This window comes from Odocoileus virginianus, chromosome 11 (assembly GCF_023699985.2).
Source record: "Odocoileus virginianus isolate 20LAN1187 ecotype Illinois chromosome 11, Ovbor_1.2, whole genome shotgun sequence".
Taxonomy (NCBI): Eukaryota; Metazoa; Chordata; class Mammalia; order Artiodactyla; family Cervidae; genus Odocoileus; species Odocoileus virginianus.
Window position 1 is genome coordinate 10612397 of NC_069684.1, and position 17171 is coordinate 10629567.

A 17171-nucleotide genomic window follows, 5' to 3' on the forward strand; every position below is an offset into this window, starting at 1 on the left:
TCATTGGAGGATGGGGTCCTAATATTCACTCCCTGTAGCTTAGTCTCCCCAAGCCCAGGGTGCACATAGGCCTTAGTTCCCCTCCTCCCCAAAGCCCCTTTCTGCTTCTGGACCTCCCTGACCACTCATGAGAGAGCCACCAGGCTGGGCCAGAGAAGTGGGGGAGGGAAGCTTGTCCCACAGGACTGAAGGGCAGCTGTTTATATTATAATTAAGGTTTTATAGCATAAGCTGAAATGTAGCTTGACTATTCCAACAAGGCGCTGGAGGTAATTACCACTGCTAGAGGCGTTCTCCACTGCCAATTATTTCCCTCCTTAATTGAATAACTCAGGCTGCATTATAGAGGGGCAGGAAAAGGCAGAGGTTGTTCTGGAGGAGGACGGCAAAACACAGAGGCTGCTCCTTCAGAGACCATAGAACAGCTCAAAGTTTAACACACCTTTCTCCTACCATCCTTTCCCGGGAGTGAGGTATGCAGGAAAAGAACGCAGGTCCTCTAGTTCCACCATTAACCGGCTTGGGCAGATTACTTAAACTCCTTAAATCTGTTCCCTCATCCATAAAATGGGTCTAATTGAAGTGGAGACTTCACAGTACTCTTTTGATGATTAAATAAATGGTAATTATCCAGGCACACAGAGAATATCAAATAATTCTGGCTTATGGAAATGGCACCAACAGAGGGGGTTGTCACGGAAGGCGGAAGTGCTTTGGCCTTCTCTGACCAGAAGGGGGAAATTGAGGCAGAAAGCACATCTCAGTCCATGTGAAAGAGCTTGGTAAGTGAGGGCCAGCACCAGACAGAACATGCTTACAGGGAGTAAATTCCTGTGAGTTGTAAAGCCAATGGCCCCTCCCAAGGTCCCAAGATGTCCAGTCCCCAGGAGGGTCCACCACCCTCTCCCCCTTCTCTGTGGTTACACAAAGTGCCCAGCATTGGGCACAGGACCCTGGTCACTTCCCCAGATTCCAAGCAAACCTGTGATTAATATCACATACATTTGCAGAACACGTTCTCCTTTTTAAATATTATTCTACTTCCACACAAGTTATCTCTTTTAATTCTCATAGCCACCTTGAAAAGAAAAGTATCATTCCTGGTTAATAATCTAGGAAATGGAAGCCAAGGGAGATTAAATAAGGAGCATAAGTCAATCAAGGGCTAAAACACAGGTTTTCTGCCCCCAACACCCCCACAGCTCCGTGGGGAGAGGGGCAAGTCTACTCCCACTCCCTACACCATGTCCAGCTTCTTGGCCATTGAGATCGTAGAGTGTGTCCCAAACATCTCAAAAGTCAGAGATGAGAGTGAGTCTCAAAATTGGTGTGTGTCGGAGTCTCTTGGGGAATGTATTTGCAAATACATATTCCAAGGCCACCCTCCCAGGGATTTTGACTACCTAGGTCTAAGAGGGGCCCAGGAATCTGAAGTTATAAATCCCTGAGTCTTTTTGGTTTCAGTGGTTCAAGGGTCATCCTCTGAGAAACACCCAACTGAGTGAACTCAGTGGGTACCTAAAAGGGGACCTCTGAAATACCACCTATTTGACCTCAGTTAGTTGAATTAAACTTTCTGAACATTAGTTTCCTTAAATGCAAATTAAGACAATAATATTTACCTATGGATATCTTGTGAGAATTAAATGAAATAATGCATATAAGGTGCTGAGCACAATGACCAACACATATAAAGTGCTCAGCTATGTTAGTAATTATTAACATTACTGCTACTGTTGTCATTAATACTGAAATACAGCTAAGTCTGGTGTTACTCAAGGATATGTTACCATAGCTTAAAACTTTATTATCTTAAAGGAAATCAGTCCTAAATATTCATTGGAAGGACTGGTGATGAAGCTGAAACTCCTATGCTTTGGCCACCTGATGCGAAGAACTGACTCATATGAAAAGTTATGCTGGGAAAGACTGAAGGCGGGAGGAGAAGGGGATGACCCAGGATAAGACGGTTGGATGGCATCACTGACTCAATGGACATGAGTTTGAGTAAACTCTGGGAGTTGGTGATGGACAGGGAGGCCTGGCGTGCTGCAGTCCGTGGGGTCACAAAGAGTCAGACACAACTGAGTAATTGAACTGAACTGAGCTGAAAACTTTATCATTTGGAGTCATTAAGTCTACAGCAAATTGGGATATAGAAGAGACATAAATAGGACATAAATAGGATAAACTTAAATCATTTTTAAATGAGTGACTCATTTATACTCATTTAGTTGCCTGGGGGTGGGATGCTGGTAGACAAGCAACTATTCAGACAAACAGTAGTTTGTTCTCTAATTTGCAGATGCTGATGAACAGTAGGAAAGGGAGGCAATTGGTGGATAAGCCAAGAAGGATTTCTTGAGAACTGGCTATCAATTGATGTGCTCGGCACTTTCAATCAACAGCAGACAGCACTGATGTGGACAAGAACATTGGGACCTGTCTCCAGTCACACCAAATTCCTCCTAATTACCCCCCACTCTCTGACACTTTAGCAAGTGCCTCTGAGGACCCCAGTTGTTATTTAGTCTCTATGTCTGCCCAACTCTTTGCAACCCCATGGACTGCAGTCTGCCAGGCTCTTCTGTCCATGGGATTTCCCAGGCAAGAATACCGGAATGGGTTGCCATTTCCTTCCCTAGAAAAGGCAAAGGTTGAACCCATGTCTGACCCAGCAGTTGAACCCATATCTCCTGCATTGGCAGGCAGATTCTTTACCTCTGAGCCACCAGGGAAGCCTATTCTGGGGACCCCAGGTGCCTTCAAATAGGTCTGATGTCTGAGCAGAAGGGGACTCTGATCTTCTGGAAAAATCTTGCCCTGAGGCTATTCTACAATGTCCTAGGGCACCTTCCTTCTGGAGGAAAGAAGAAGAAATAGCAGAAGAAAGTAAAATAAATGGAGTTAAAATGGACATGCTGCTGCTGCTGCTGCTAAGTCACTTCAGTTGTGTCCGATTCTATGCAACCCCATAGATGGCAGCCCACCAGGCTCCTCTGTCCCTGGGATTCTCCAGGCAAGAACACGAGTGGGTTGCCATTTCCTTCTCCAATGCATGCATGCATGCCAAGTCGCTTCAGTCATGTCCGACTCTGTGCGACCTTATGGACAGCAGCCCTCCAGGCTCCCCTGTCTACAGGATTCTCCAGGCAGGAATACTGGAGTGGGTTGCCATTTCCTTCTCCCAAAATGGACATGAACTTGAGCAAATTCTGGGAGATAGTGGAGGACAACAAACTGTTCCAGAGAGTTGCCTTATGTTTAAGCTATGTGGGCAGCAGCCTGCATAGTGGGAATTGAGAGCCCCCGAAAAATCTCACCCCCAAAACCCCTTCCTTCCAGGTCAAGGGATTTCTCTCTCCAAAACAGTCCTCTTCCAGCCCAACATAGTCAGTCCCTCTCCATCCTTTAGGATCCAAGACCTGCGATGACATAGGAGCAGAAAGCATCCTGCCGTGGGAAAAAGGCTACAGAAACTGAAATTTGAGTCAGCCTCATGCTAAGTTTTCTCTAGAATACAGCCTCCCTTTTATCCTCCCTTTTTGGTGACTATCCTTTAAGACCTTCACTTGTCGGTGCCACCTACTCATCTCTGAATCCTGTGCGATGCCAGCTCAGTGCTGGGCACACGGAGGGCTCCTGAATGAATGAACAGCACAGACGGGCTCAGGGGGCACCGATCGGGGGAGGGAGCAGCATGCTCGTTCCTGGCCTCCTGTTGCCCCTGTGAAAGCCAGAAGGAAGCAGACACTGCAAAGAAAAAACTGTTAATGTTTTACCCAAGGTCCAGCTCCACAGTAACGTTCTTTGTTTGTGCTAACTGGTGGCAGCAAACGTGGCAAAAGCACATACTCGCCTGGAAATCTGCTGCCTCTTATACAAAAAGAGTCAAGACTGCCTCCATGGTTCAGTCCTTGTTTTCCCTCCCTTCCGCTGTATCCATTTCTATAATCTGCTTCTCTCACAGGTCCAAACAACTTAACCAACCACTGTCACCTTGGTACCCTGCAATATACCTTGTCCCTTGTCTGTTTCCTTCCCCATCACTCCCCCACCCCCAAGCTAGTCCCTCTAGGGCAGCAGATTAATAAGGCCACCTTCCCTGGCCCACTCAGATCTCAGTTTTCAAAGATGATTCATATTCTAGGAGGTAAAATGATCAGGAATAGGAAATGCACACATGATACTGCTGCTTTAAACATGGCAGAGGTGGGCAGGATGGAGGCTGCCTGCTTCAACCAGAGTATGGAGCTGGGGAGAGGCTGCCCTCGATGGGCAATTTTATATTTGATTTAATATGATCATCTGGGGAATAGAAGGTGATACTTCTCTTAAATCCCCTCAAGAAGAAACTTCTCCATGATAGGTCTGTCTGCTCTTGATGAGTTGCTAACCTCCAAAATGAAAACATCAAGGTTGCGTTCAGGCACTAAAAACCTGCTGGACACAGGAAGTGGCCCTGTTGGTCAGACAGTTGCTCATGGTCAGGAGCTTTAACTGGTGACCCAGGGGTCGGCATCTCACCATCCGGTGTGTGCCCTCCTCTGACCACTCAGCAGCGTCCGACAGGACACGCTCCTCCTGTCCTGCTTGAAGAGCTTTCTTTACTTGGTTTCCAGGGACTCCTGGTTTTCTCCCCACATCCCAGGATGCTCCTTTGCTGAGTCTTCCTCCTCTTCCTAATTCTTAGTAGTTGAAGGAACTCAGGCTCAGTCCTTGGAACTTTTTAATTCTACTTTTGTTTGTCATCTGTCTCACCCGTGGAGTTACGGATCTGCTTGCATCATAAGAAACATTTGATAGTTAATCTTCTTCACCTATGAAATGGAAATGTCACTGGTCTCACCTAAAGCTCAGTCTACGGTAACTGCCAAATACCCATCTGTATCTCCATCCTTGACCTCTTCTTTGGCTCCAGGCTCACTTATCCAAATGTCTACCTGACACCTCCTCTTGGATGGCTAATAGACATCTCCACACTAACCAGAGCAGTTCAGACCAGGAACCCAGGTTTCCCCACCATGTTTGGTCCTCTCCCAGTTCCCTCATCTCTGCTAAGGGACAAGTCACTCTTTCACTTGCTCGGGTTGAAAATCTAGCCAACACCCTCTCTTTTTCTCACTTGCTCCAGAATTAAATTCTCCTACCTCTAACCTCACATCTCACATCTTCACTCCTATCACCCTGTCGTTGATGCCTGGATTTGTGTAACAGCATCGTAACTGGTTTCTGCTTTGACTCTTGGACCCCTATAATCTAGTCTCTGTTCAGCAACCGTCACCGTGATCCTCCCAAAGCATAAAGTCACATCACACAAGTCTCCCTACCCTACCCCCAACCCCAGATCTTCCAGTCACACTCAGAATGAAATCTAAACTCCTTACCCTGCCAATTTTCTGGCCTCTGCCTGTCTCTCTAGCCTCCATCTCCTTCACCTTCTTGACTCGGCTGTCAATCAAGGCCTTCATACCTCCCATTTTCTCTGCCCCTGACATCTTCACTCCATTCCTTCAAGTGTCTATTCAGACATCACCTCCTCTGGAAAGGCTGTCCCAGACCAAGCCATTCTCAGGTAACACTTATCCCGTCAGCCTGCTTCACCTACCAGGTGCTACGAATCACCTGAGCAGCAATGGAGGTCCCCACGCTCTATCCCTTCTGGGTTCTGGGGACGTGGGTCTGAGCGAGAGCCCAGGGATCCAGTTTTTAAGAAGCCCTTCAAGAATTCTGATGTAAGTGGTTCATTCTGTGGGAAGCACCATCTAGGAAATGATGGGAATGTTCCTCGAGGAGGGTTAGCGACCACTCCCAGCCACGCTTCCTTCGCTAAGAGCAGAGCAAGCGACGGGGCCACTTTCCGGAGAGTTTAAGCACGTCAGATAACACACGATAAAAAGGAGGAAATATTGCCCTGAGACTCACAAGTGGATGGTAGATGCGAAGACTTTTTTAAAAAATTTAGCTAATTTGGCTAATTTGGCTAATAGTTTTAAAAAAGTGAAATTGGAGGGTAATTGCTTTACAATGCTGTGTTAGTATCTGCTGTACAACAATGTGGATCAGCCCTAAGTACACATATATCCCCGCCCTCTGGAGCCTGCCTCCCACCCCATCCCGGCCCTCTGGGGCATCAGGGACTGAGTGGAGCTCCCTGGCCGATACTGCAGGCTGATAATCTTACTATTTTTCTTTTCCCTGGGGAATAAGTCACTCCCCACACCGTGACTCGCCATCCGCAAAATAATGAGGCTTTCTTGGGCCAACTTTTCTCCTGTAAATGGCTTTCCAGGACACCCCCACCCCCACCACCTGCTGCTTCCTCTAAATACCATATAGCAGGACTTTCCTGGTGGTCAGCGGCTAAGACTCCACACTTCCACTGCAGGGGCTGTGGGTTCAGTCCCTGGTCAGGGAACTAAGATCCCACATGCCCCACGTCGTGGCCAAAATAAATAAAGAAATAAAAGTGAAAAAAAATTACCATTTAGCTTCTAAGGCTCTAATTTTGAGGAAATTCCTTTCTCTCAGAATAAATGAGGGTCATCAAATGTTGCTGCTGAGACAGAACTTTGGGAGAAGTCCATCCAGCATTATCACTCTACAAACAGGGAAGCCAGACGGCTGACTAGTTACAGAGCCCGGGTCCACTCTTCCAGGGGTGGGTGCGGCCACATGAGCAGAACACACAGACCCACAGTTCACAGAGCACCCAGCATGTCCCTTCTCCCTGCAAGGCCACTTCACACAAGTAAGCTGACCCTGCAGGCATGTCTAGACTCTCTTCACTGGATTTCCCATTAAAGAGATGCTGGAACAGTTTTTTTTTTTTTAATCTCCAGAAATAAATGGATATATCATATAGCAAAAATACAGCAAAGAGGCTGGAAAAATCCACTGTGCACATATTTTTTAAAGTTATAAATAAACAGGATAGTTAGAAACCGGATTAAACTCCCAATTTGAAAACGGGAAGTGGAAGATGAAAGCCTGGACCTACTCGTGACTTCCGCTCTGGCTCAATGGAGGATCCTCTCCTGGCTACACAAGCCCTATGGACTTTGATAGAATCGTGGCCTTTCAGGACTGGAAAAGATTGCAGAGATCAGAGACTGTCTAGGCCAACTTCTCACATTGGGGGTGGGGAAACCGAAGCTCAGAACTGTGCTTGCTCGAGGTCACACGGTTCGAGCGTGTTAATCAACCAGGGCTATTCTTCCAGCCACTGAAGGAACCACAATGGATGGGTTATTCGGTCTCAGGCAAAGAAAACTTATTACCCAATAGTTTGATGTCTTTTCTGTATGGTATAAAATCTCAAACGAATCACTTAGTAGGGAAATGTAATCACAGTTTGTAATTAACATAAAGTCTCTGCAACATTTTTTGGTTGTTGTTATATTACTACCAAACAGTGTAAATCAATTAGGTGAAATGGGCTAGTGGATCAGAGTGGCGGTCAGTCCCTGGATGAGTAATTGCTCTGTTGCTGAGATTAACACCTTCTCATGCTATTAGGACTGCTGATGGATCTTGCAGTCTTTATGAAGACTACAATTTAGGGACTATCCATTCCAGCTGTCTCCATTTCTGCAGCCTCCTACATGCAAACAATTGTTGCACTAAGTGCAGCATTTAATTAAAGGCCCTTCCCCTGTCATGGGTATAGTCAGAGGAAAGACAAGAGACCTCATTTGTTTAAGAAAAACACACACACACACACTTCTTATTGGTGATTAGTTAGCCTTAAAGCAATCAGGATTTAAAGTCAGGGAGGCCACCAAAGAAGGATAAGATATAGATGACTTTTGAATTGGAAATTGCGAAGTGCACATCATCTTTCCTTACAGGACTTAGTAACAAGTCACAAATGAAGAATACAACCCTGGGTTTCTTCTCACTTTAAAGGGTCACTTTTCAAAGATTGGCTTTCTCTGCCTCTTCCCTAAAGACTGACCAAGCCTCTCATCCGAATTGTGTTTAACTACTAGATTCTGGGGTGAGAGGCCAGAATTCAGTGATGGATGGGACAGGTTGGGTGAAGCAAGGAAGAAGTCTTTCAAGTTGGTTATAATATCGAAAAGAGAAATTCGTCTACAATGTAACTTTGCTTCCACTTTAACAAAGGGAAGCTTTTTCCTGGGACAGTTCTTACTGGAATAGGAGACAACCAAAAAAAATCAAACAGGCAACAAATAATTTTACCATTACCAGGTAATATGTGTTAATTGCTCAGTTTATATACTCAGAATGACATACCATTAGAGACTGTGTATGCATTGTAACTAGAGCATTAATAAATTTAAAATGTGCCTATTAGGATGACAGCTTTGGAGGTGCAAAGGAATAACAGTTATCACTTGGCAGAAGCCGATCTCACCCCATCTGCCGAGACTTTGCATACATTTTCAGCTTCCTGAGCAATGATTAGGCCTGTCAGAACCTCTTTAACCTTCTAACTGCTGGTCCCCACTGGCCGTAATTAGAGACTAATGAATTCAGAAGATGCAGGCCGTGAGGAAAACTGCCTTGACAGTTTGTGTACAAATTAAGCCCCAATTACTTCATGCATCTTTTGCATCGCTGATACAAGTCTCTGTTATTATTTTTGAATATGGTCATTTTAGCAGAAACGAAGAACTTGGCTAATGTATTTTGTCATTTTTATGGCTCGTCATAAAGAAAAAACATACTGGGCGGGTCATGAATATGTGAAATAAACTACAGCGGATTATAAAAAGAAATTAATTTTCCTCTTGGGAATACCCTGCCACCTTTTTATCCCCCCTGGTGGATATGCTTATTAACATGGTTATTGTTATTCAGATAATATCTGCCATTGAAGGAGCCTGACTAACCAGCAGGTTGTTAAGTTCAGGTTTAGACCCCAAGTAAGGAGCATTTGGAAGGGCTGCCCCCGCCTTTCCTCCTGGCTCTAAAGACTGCTTGGCACACACTGGGAAGAAACTCTGTTGCCTGCCTTTACCTGCCCTCCACTGTCCGTGGCCATGGCAAAAGTCTGTAACTCCAAAAGGTGTGACTTTAAACCAGTACCAAGCTTCAATGTCACTTTCCCTTCAAAACTCTTGAAATGATATTTAATCTTCTCTCGGTCCCCATGGGTCAACCCAACCAGATAGTCAATCTCAATCGTTTGGGGGACCCCTTCTCTTATTCTGTGAAGTCACTTGAGAAGCCTGGTTTCAATGTCCCCAGAAAGGCAAAGGCGGGAGGTGGTCATTTCTACAGGATGGTCATCACCTTTATGGCCTTTCTGTAGCTATAAGTTGCTGCTGCTGCGAGCTGGTCCCGCCATCTGTCTGCGGGCCCTACTGCTGCAGGCAGCTCAGAGATCCCCTGGGCCAGCAGTCTCTCCCTGCTGAGGACCGGTCTTCTGCAGCCATCCTCCACTGATGTTCCCGCGTGCTGAGAGACTCTCGTCTCTGCCCCGCCCCTGTTCCGCGTGGCTTCAGAGAAAGTTAAAACTCTCTCTTCTGTCTCACCTCCCCAGCTCAAAGCACTTCCCTCCATCCCCTCCTTGGGTAGGTGAAATAATCCTCTCCCACCCAAGCAGCTACTTCCTAATCCCTAGAACCAGAGGCTATGGTATTTTACATGGTAAAAGGGAATTTGCAGATGTGCTAAATTAAGCATCTTGAGATGAGCAGATGAGCTGGGTGTGCTCAGTTTAATCACAAGAGTCCTTATAAGAGGGAAGCAGGAGGATTAGAATCAGCAGCGGGGGATGTGAAAGCTGAAGCAAGAGGCTGGCATGATGAAGGAGGGGGCCATAAACTAAGGAAGGCAGGGGACCTCTAGAAGCCAAAAAAGACCAGGAAACTGATCTAAGCCTCCCGTAAGTCGCCAGAGGGACCTCCCCGGTGGCTCAGTGGGAAAGAATCTGCCTGCCAAGCAGAAGACACACGTTCAGTCCCTGGGTCAGGAAGATCCCCTGGAGAAGGGAATGGCTACCCACTTCAGTATTCTTGCCTGAGAAATCCCATGGACAGAGGAGCCTTGCGGGCTACAGTCCATGGGGATTTCAAAGGAGTTAGAAACAACTTAGTGACTGAACAAGTACCCAGAAGGAACCAGCCTTGCTAATGCTTTGCTTGTAGACGTTGGACCTCCAGAACTGGAAGAGAATAAATATGTGTTTTTTAAGCCACTAAATTTGTGGTAATTTGTTACAGCAGCAATAGGAAACAAATATACCTTCTTCTATGGAATCATAAAAGATTTGGGTTTGAATTCCAACAATTCCCTTGCGGCTCAGCTGGTAAAGAGTCCGCATGCAGTGCGGAGACCTGGGTTCGATTCCTGGGTTGGGAAGATTCTCTGGTGAACGGAAAGGCTACCCTCTCCAGTATTCTGGCCTGGAGAATTCCATGGGGTCGCAAAGAGTCAGACACGACTGAGAAACTTTCACTTTCAAAAATAATTTTCCCAGTAATTTATTTTGTCTTATATTCTCTATCTTCTCAAACACTGAAGTCATAAATTAGCCTCATGAGGTTATGAGAATAAAAAGATTAACCTAATTTGATACGTGGAACATAGTAGATTCTCAATAAAAAGTGAACAAAGTACAGCTCAAAACTGAGTCTTGGTTGAACTTGAGTCACGGCTGTCAGCCCCTTACTGGTTTCCTGACAGCTGGATCTATTGATGGTTTCCACGTGCAGGTTCTGGGTTCAGTCTCTGGCTCAGGAAGATCTCTTGGAGAAGGAAATGGCTACCCACTCCAGTATTCTTGCCTGGGAAATCCCATGGATGGAGGAGCCTGGCAGGCCACAGTCCATAGGGTCGCAAAGAGTCAGACACGACTGTGCATCTGAGCACAAACACATGCAAAGTCCAGCCTATTTGTTTCTGAAAGGCCAGAAGCAATAGTTTCTTTTCCAGGGGATTTGTACTTGACCTACTGTCTTAGACTCTGAGTCCTGTGACCCAGACCCACCTATTTGGTCTTAGGTCTCCCTTCCAGGTCTCTAGCCAAAAATTATCTAGGCCTTGAATCTGCTGAGAAAGATTCTGATGCTTGAAAAGCTCTGAAGCTCTAGCTGAACCTGCCTACTGTGTTGGTTTCATCCTAGAACGGGATATCTGCCTCTTCAAACTTAAGAGGAAGAAGCCTTAATTCTCTTTGCCTCCTTTGCTGAGGACTCTAGTTCCAGGACCAGAAAACACACCCTCAACCCAACTAAGGCTTATGACTCCCCCTTGCTTTTATGCCGCCCATCTCTTTTCTGGACTTACACCCTTTCCCATCTGCCTCGAGATTTAACTACATGCATCAGCCACCCTCAGGAAGATACCTGGATAAAAACTGAAAACCAGTTCAATTCATAGGATTTGACTCACACCTTAATGCCTTGCTTTTATACTCAAAACAGTTGATTAGATATCTTAGGGCCAACATTATTCAGAGTTAGGGCTGAGGTTCTCATACCCCACCAGTATCCCAGACCACTGAATTATCCTCTCCATATCTACCTGGATGGTGGATTTCCCTCAGGTCAACAAGTTCCCATTCTGGAGACTCTTGTCCTCATGTTCCAGGTTGCCAACAGCATATTGTAATGGTGGCTCTGAGTTCTAATTATTAAAATAGAAAGGCTAAATAAAAACTTGGGCCATGGCCATAACATTGACTGAGACTACTCAGCCATAAAAAGGAATTTGAATCAGCTGTAGTGAGGTGGATGAACTTAGAGCCTCTGATACAGAATGAAGTAAATCAAAAAGAGAAAAACAAGTATCACATATTAACGCATATATATGGAACCTAGCAAACGGGTACTGATGAACCCAGTGGAGAACAGACTTGTGAACATAGCAGGGGAAGCTCAGGGTAGGACAAATTAAAAAGTAGCCTTGACATATATACACTATCATGTGTAAAACAATAGAAAGTTGCTGTCTAACACAGGGAGCCCCAGCCTGGTGCTCTGTGATGACCTAGAGGGGTGGGATGGGGCAAGGGAGGGAGGCTCAAGAGGAAGAGAACATACATATAATTATGACTGATTCAAGTTGTTATATGGCAGAAAGCAACACAACATTATAAAGCAAGTTCCTGCCAATTAAAAAAACAAACACACACTGACTCAGAAACTCACTTTACTAGAGAGATTTATTAAAAAGCAACACTTAGAGCAAGCATAATGTTAATTTCTTTAATACTGATCTATTTTACCATGAAAATGTGGTGTGAATGGCCATGGCATCGCTTCCCCTGGCTCAAACGGATTCATGCTAGGTGGGATGGTTTCCATTATTCTCAGGGTGTGCAACAACAGATTAGGTTAACCACGTGAAATTGCTGATATTCAACCGTTTTTGACTTCCTGAAACAGCAGTTTCATATGGTTCAACTGAGATGAATGTCGTTTGCTCAAGAGTAGAAGAGGACGCTATTTGTTGAGTATGTTGAAGATTTGCCAGTGAAACTGATCTTGTGGACTCTTCTTTTCCTTAAACATGGTAGAAGGTCAGATTCAAAATTCCTATAAAGTAAAAACTAAAATTGACAAAAGTTACCAAAAAAGTACTGTTTTCACACGTGGAGATCCTGTTTCTGGCTTTGTCTGGCCATTGATGTAAAACCCATGTCGCAGAGTTAACTGCTGTTAGCTGCCGAAAGCCAGTGGAATCATAAGCCTTCCCTACTTGAGTGCCATGCAAGTGTAGCCCAGGTGTGTGTGGTGATAGGAACAGCTATCCACAGCTATCCACAGAGGGCATCTCATTAGCAAATTTCCCTTTAAGTCTATTCTCAATGATTTTGCACAAAAATTTCTCTAATCACCATTCAGAAGCTTTGCCAAAGACAGTTTATGAACATCTTATACAGCTCAATTTTAAACTGGCTTTTTTTTTTCAACAGTTTGGATAGTTTACAAATAAAAATGATAAGTTGTGTATACACAACTGCAGCTAAACAATGTCCAAAACAGCATGATCTCAGAAACACCTACAGTAGCCCTCTCTTAGTAGCTGAAATTCCATCATTTAGTATTCTCCTTAATTAAGGGTTTGAGGGCTTAGTAAAATTTTAAGTATGTCATATGGAAGAGTTATCACATACTTTTATAGCCGGATATTATTTGCACCTTAGTGTGAGTTGTTTAGTATATCAGCTATTTTGATAATCTGATATGATAGTACACAATACAGTTAGGGTTAAGTAAGTAGAGAGTGAGGGGAAAGATCTCTGTCCCAGGATAAGTTTAACTGGTATGTCCCTATGGAGGGCCTATGGTCTTTGGAATTAAGGGGAGTGGATCAAAGAGAATGGAGATTCCAGAACAGTAGATAATCGATCGCAATGTTCATAAAGTTCAACTCTTTTTCATGTTGGATGCCAGCCCTATAAAAGCTGTATATTTCAGAGGAATGGATCTTCTGAGCCGTCTAGATACAGTTGAATGGTCTAAAGTTAAGGCACTGTGATGAACATCTACTAAGAATTCATGAGGGACACTTGGAAACCATGCAGAGGAGACAACGTGAAACCCAGGAGGATGATCAAGGGTCCCCATGTTACACTCGCTGGCATTTGAATAATTTTTCTAGCTATATTTTGGACATAGGTTTACAAAGGAATAGACTCAGCCTAGTGGAAAATTATGCCCAGAGACCTGGCCTTCTGTGACAAGGTATAGATGCCACTGACTCCAAGTTTCTCACAGACCTGGCCTTCCCGTGAACTCTGAACTTGGCCACTGCTTGACAGAATGGCAATGAGAAGTGTTGGGGAAGGGTGGGGGAACAGCTCCCTGACTTTCTTCAGACAAGATCTGGGACGGCTGAGGAGGAGAGGGAAGACGAAACGACACAGTCCAGAGCCGTTTGCTAGATTCACAGAATGCAGAATGAAGACTGTGACCCAGAAAAGCCAAACCATGGCCACTTTTCCCCAGTCTGTGACCATGGAGATAAGGCAGGCTCCCACTCCTTCACGAAATACTTGGTACTTAACTGGCCACTTGAGACACTGCTCATGTAATCACATCTTCATGAAGATGGCCTTGAACTTCAAGAAGTGATATTGCAGGCTGGGGTCAGAAAACTGCACCCCCCTGCTACTGAGAGCACTGGGTTCTTAGTCTCCAGCAAGCCAGGTGTTATACCTTCATTCTCCCTCTAGGAAAATGAAAATTATCTCAGATGGTTTCTACTCAAACCTGGGATCACTGATTCATTTGTTAGACTAACATTTGGTAAACTCCTGGTAGACCTCAGGCACTGATGAAGCCCTGCAGTAATGCCCACACCCCCATGCTGCCTGGAATCTGGAAGGGCTTCTCTTTATGCCCATTCATTGCCCATCTTCCACCTCCTGGTTCTGAGACTTCCACACTTAGTCAACCTAGGATCTTTCACCTGGCCCTCCATACTCTGGCACCATCCTGCTAGAAACATTATCCAACTCCAAGCTAATAGGCTCCAAGCACTGGCGTCAAGCGAGAAGTGGCAATGTACATGCTGTGTGCTGAGTCAGATTTCGATTCTATTTCAGCCACGGGAACGTGTGATGAGCCAGGGCAGCCCGCTGCCGTGTGCGTGCGTGTGTGTGTGTGTGTGTGTGTGTGTGTGTGTGTGTGTATGCGCATGCTCAGTCACGTTCGGCTCTTTGTAACCCCAAGGACAATAGCCACTAGGCTCCTCAGGCCATGGGATTTCCCAGGCAAGAATACTGGAGCAGTTTGCCATTTCGTACTCTAAGGGAGCTTCCCGACCCAGGGATGGAACCCACGTCTTTTGTGTCTCCTGCATTGGCAGGCGGTGGATTCTTTAGGACTACACCACCAGGATGAGAAGCTTTTGATCTCATTCAAGCTACATTCATTTTGAGAACATACCAGGGATTTTCCCTCAGAAAGCCTCATATATCCTCTGGGTTTGCTTCTGAATTATAGATCAAATTACCATGACTTCTTTCAGTGGGGGGCAGAGGGCGGGAATGTTAACTTCATCCTAATTGTGTTTAAATGAATTCAAGTGTGATTAGTCAGTAATGGTTTACTATGAAAAAGCAAAGAATGTTTTCCACGATGCTAGACCAACCACAGCCATAGTATGGATGTCCCATAACTGCCCTCACATATCATCCTTTCTAACACTGTTCAAATCCATTTCCTTACTGTGTTGTTACAAGTTCTTTTATCTCACTAAAAGCATCCTCCTTCAAGGAAGGAGACTGTTTGTTCATTTGGGTATCTCTGCAGAGGTTCTGGATTTACCTATAGCAAAGTCTCCAAAATGCATTGTAAAATCAAATTAACATATATCCTGAGCAATGAACATATTCTTAATAGTTAAAATATATCTTTAACATTAGTGCCTTTGTAGGGGTGGGGAGATAACAGCCACTGACAAAGTCTCTGCTCTCCTGGAGTTTGCATTTTAGTGTGTGGTGGGTGAGTAGAAAATAGAAAATAAAAAAAAGCAAATAAGAAAATAGCCAGTTGTAAGGAATGAGCAATAATGTCTTAAAAAGAGAATGAGGAGTGACTGGGTGTATGGAGAGTATCACTTTCTATTAGGGTTCACAACAGAACTCTCAAAATCAAAATTAAATAAAACATTTGTTTGGTGTCCACATGATGAGGAGTTAGCCACATGATCAATATCTGAGGCAGGAGCATCCCAGGACCACAGGAAGAAGCAACAGCGAATGTATCAAAGGATGGACAGGGCTGGAATGTTCAGGGCTTGAAAGAAGGCCAGTGTGACTGAAGCATCATGATCAAGGAGGAAAAGTTCAGGAGATGAGGTCAGAGAAATGGGCAGGAGCCCTGTGGGTCTTGAAACATGTTTGGATTTTTGCAAAGGCAATAGAAGCCTTTGGAAGTCTTAGAGGGGGAAGTAACATGATCTGATTTTTGTTTTTCAAGATCATCCCAGGGGTGATGCAGAGGACACTACTTGCCTGGGGTGTGGCGGTGTGCAGCCGAGCAGAGGCAGCAACAGCATCCATCAGCATCCTCCAGAAATTCAGGGAAAGTTTTCTGCACAGAGAAACTGCATGAGCAGAGGCAGGAACATGTGGCAGACACCCACAGGTCCTGTGGGCCTGAGAGTTCAGCACGACTGGAGAAAAAGCTGTCAAAGAAACAAAACAAACGCCTATGTGTTTGGCATGGTTTGGATCTATTGTGAATGAATATATACAGGCGTCAAGTAAAAAAGGAAAAGCTCGTTTAAAAAATAGTATACAGAGAGTTAAGGGACCAAGAAAAAGACTAGAAGAAGTGTAGACCTACCCCACACACTTGGATTGGCAGATTCAACTAAGTAAAGATGTTGACTCGTCCTCCAGGTTATTTTATAAACGTCATGCAATCCCAGTCAAGTTCCAAATGTTGCTTTTGGATGAGCAACTTGACATAAATCTCGTCCACTTCGTGAGGAAGAATATGTGCAAATAATGATGTCCACACCCACTGCCACGTGCGTTAGCAGCCATGGTTCACGCTAGTGGGGACAAAGGAGTCCTGAGATTCTACCCCCCCTTCCCCAACTTCCTCTCCTTCCAACTGAGGTTGAAAGGGAAGAACAACTGCCTTCTCACCATTAGCTCTGCAGTAATATTTTGAAGCTTTTTTGACGATGATAACATGTAAAGAAGTGATTTATATAAGGACACACATATAGTGTTGAAGGGCTTTGCATGTGGTGCTAGTGGTAAAGAACCCACTCGCCAGTGCAGGAGACGTAAGAAACATGGGCTTGATCCCTGGGTCGGGAGGATTCTCCTGGAGTAGGAAGGAGCAACCCGCTCCAGTTTTCTTGCCTGGAAAATTCCATGGACAGAGAAGCCTGGTAGGCTTCAGTTCATGAGGTCACAAAGAGTCAGACATGACTGACCCCGTGTGCGTGCGCGCGCACACACACACACACACACACACACACACACACACAAGTTGTTCTCATCACCAAGGCTATCGAACTGGCAGAGCAGCGACCCCTTTGGCTGAAGTCTCACTCACTTTGCTTAAATATGAAATTCAGAAAACATTTCCTTTAGATTTCCTTCTAGCCTGAGAATGGAAAGAGTCAGTCAGTCTCAGCTGATTGGGAAACAAAGGAAGGGAAGTGGAATTTATGTGTGTTTTTTTTTAATATAATGATGATGATGATGATGATGAATGAATAAAGCTCCC

At 44.9% G+C, this 17171-nt stretch overlaps 1 long non-coding RNA gene across 16 annotated transcripts in view; it reads right to left on the minus strand.

Moving 5' to 3' along the window:
• Positions 1-11502: 11502 nt before the first annotated feature.
• LOC110140446 (uncharacterized) overlaps positions 11503-17171 on the minus strand; it is a 171574-nt gene continuing 165905 nt past the window's right edge. For 15 of the 16 annotated variants that reach the window (XR_011490257.1, XR_011490252.1, XR_011490254.1 and 12 more), the window contains 2 exons: positions 15938-16110; positions 12119-12509 (listed from right to left, as the gene is read on the minus strand). This is a non-coding gene — a long non-coding RNA (uncharacterized lncRNA). Of the gene's footprint in view, positions 11599-12118; positions 12510-15937; positions 16111-17171 lie in introns of those variants that run through there. The other variant, XR_011490248.1, reaches the window with a different exon arrangement.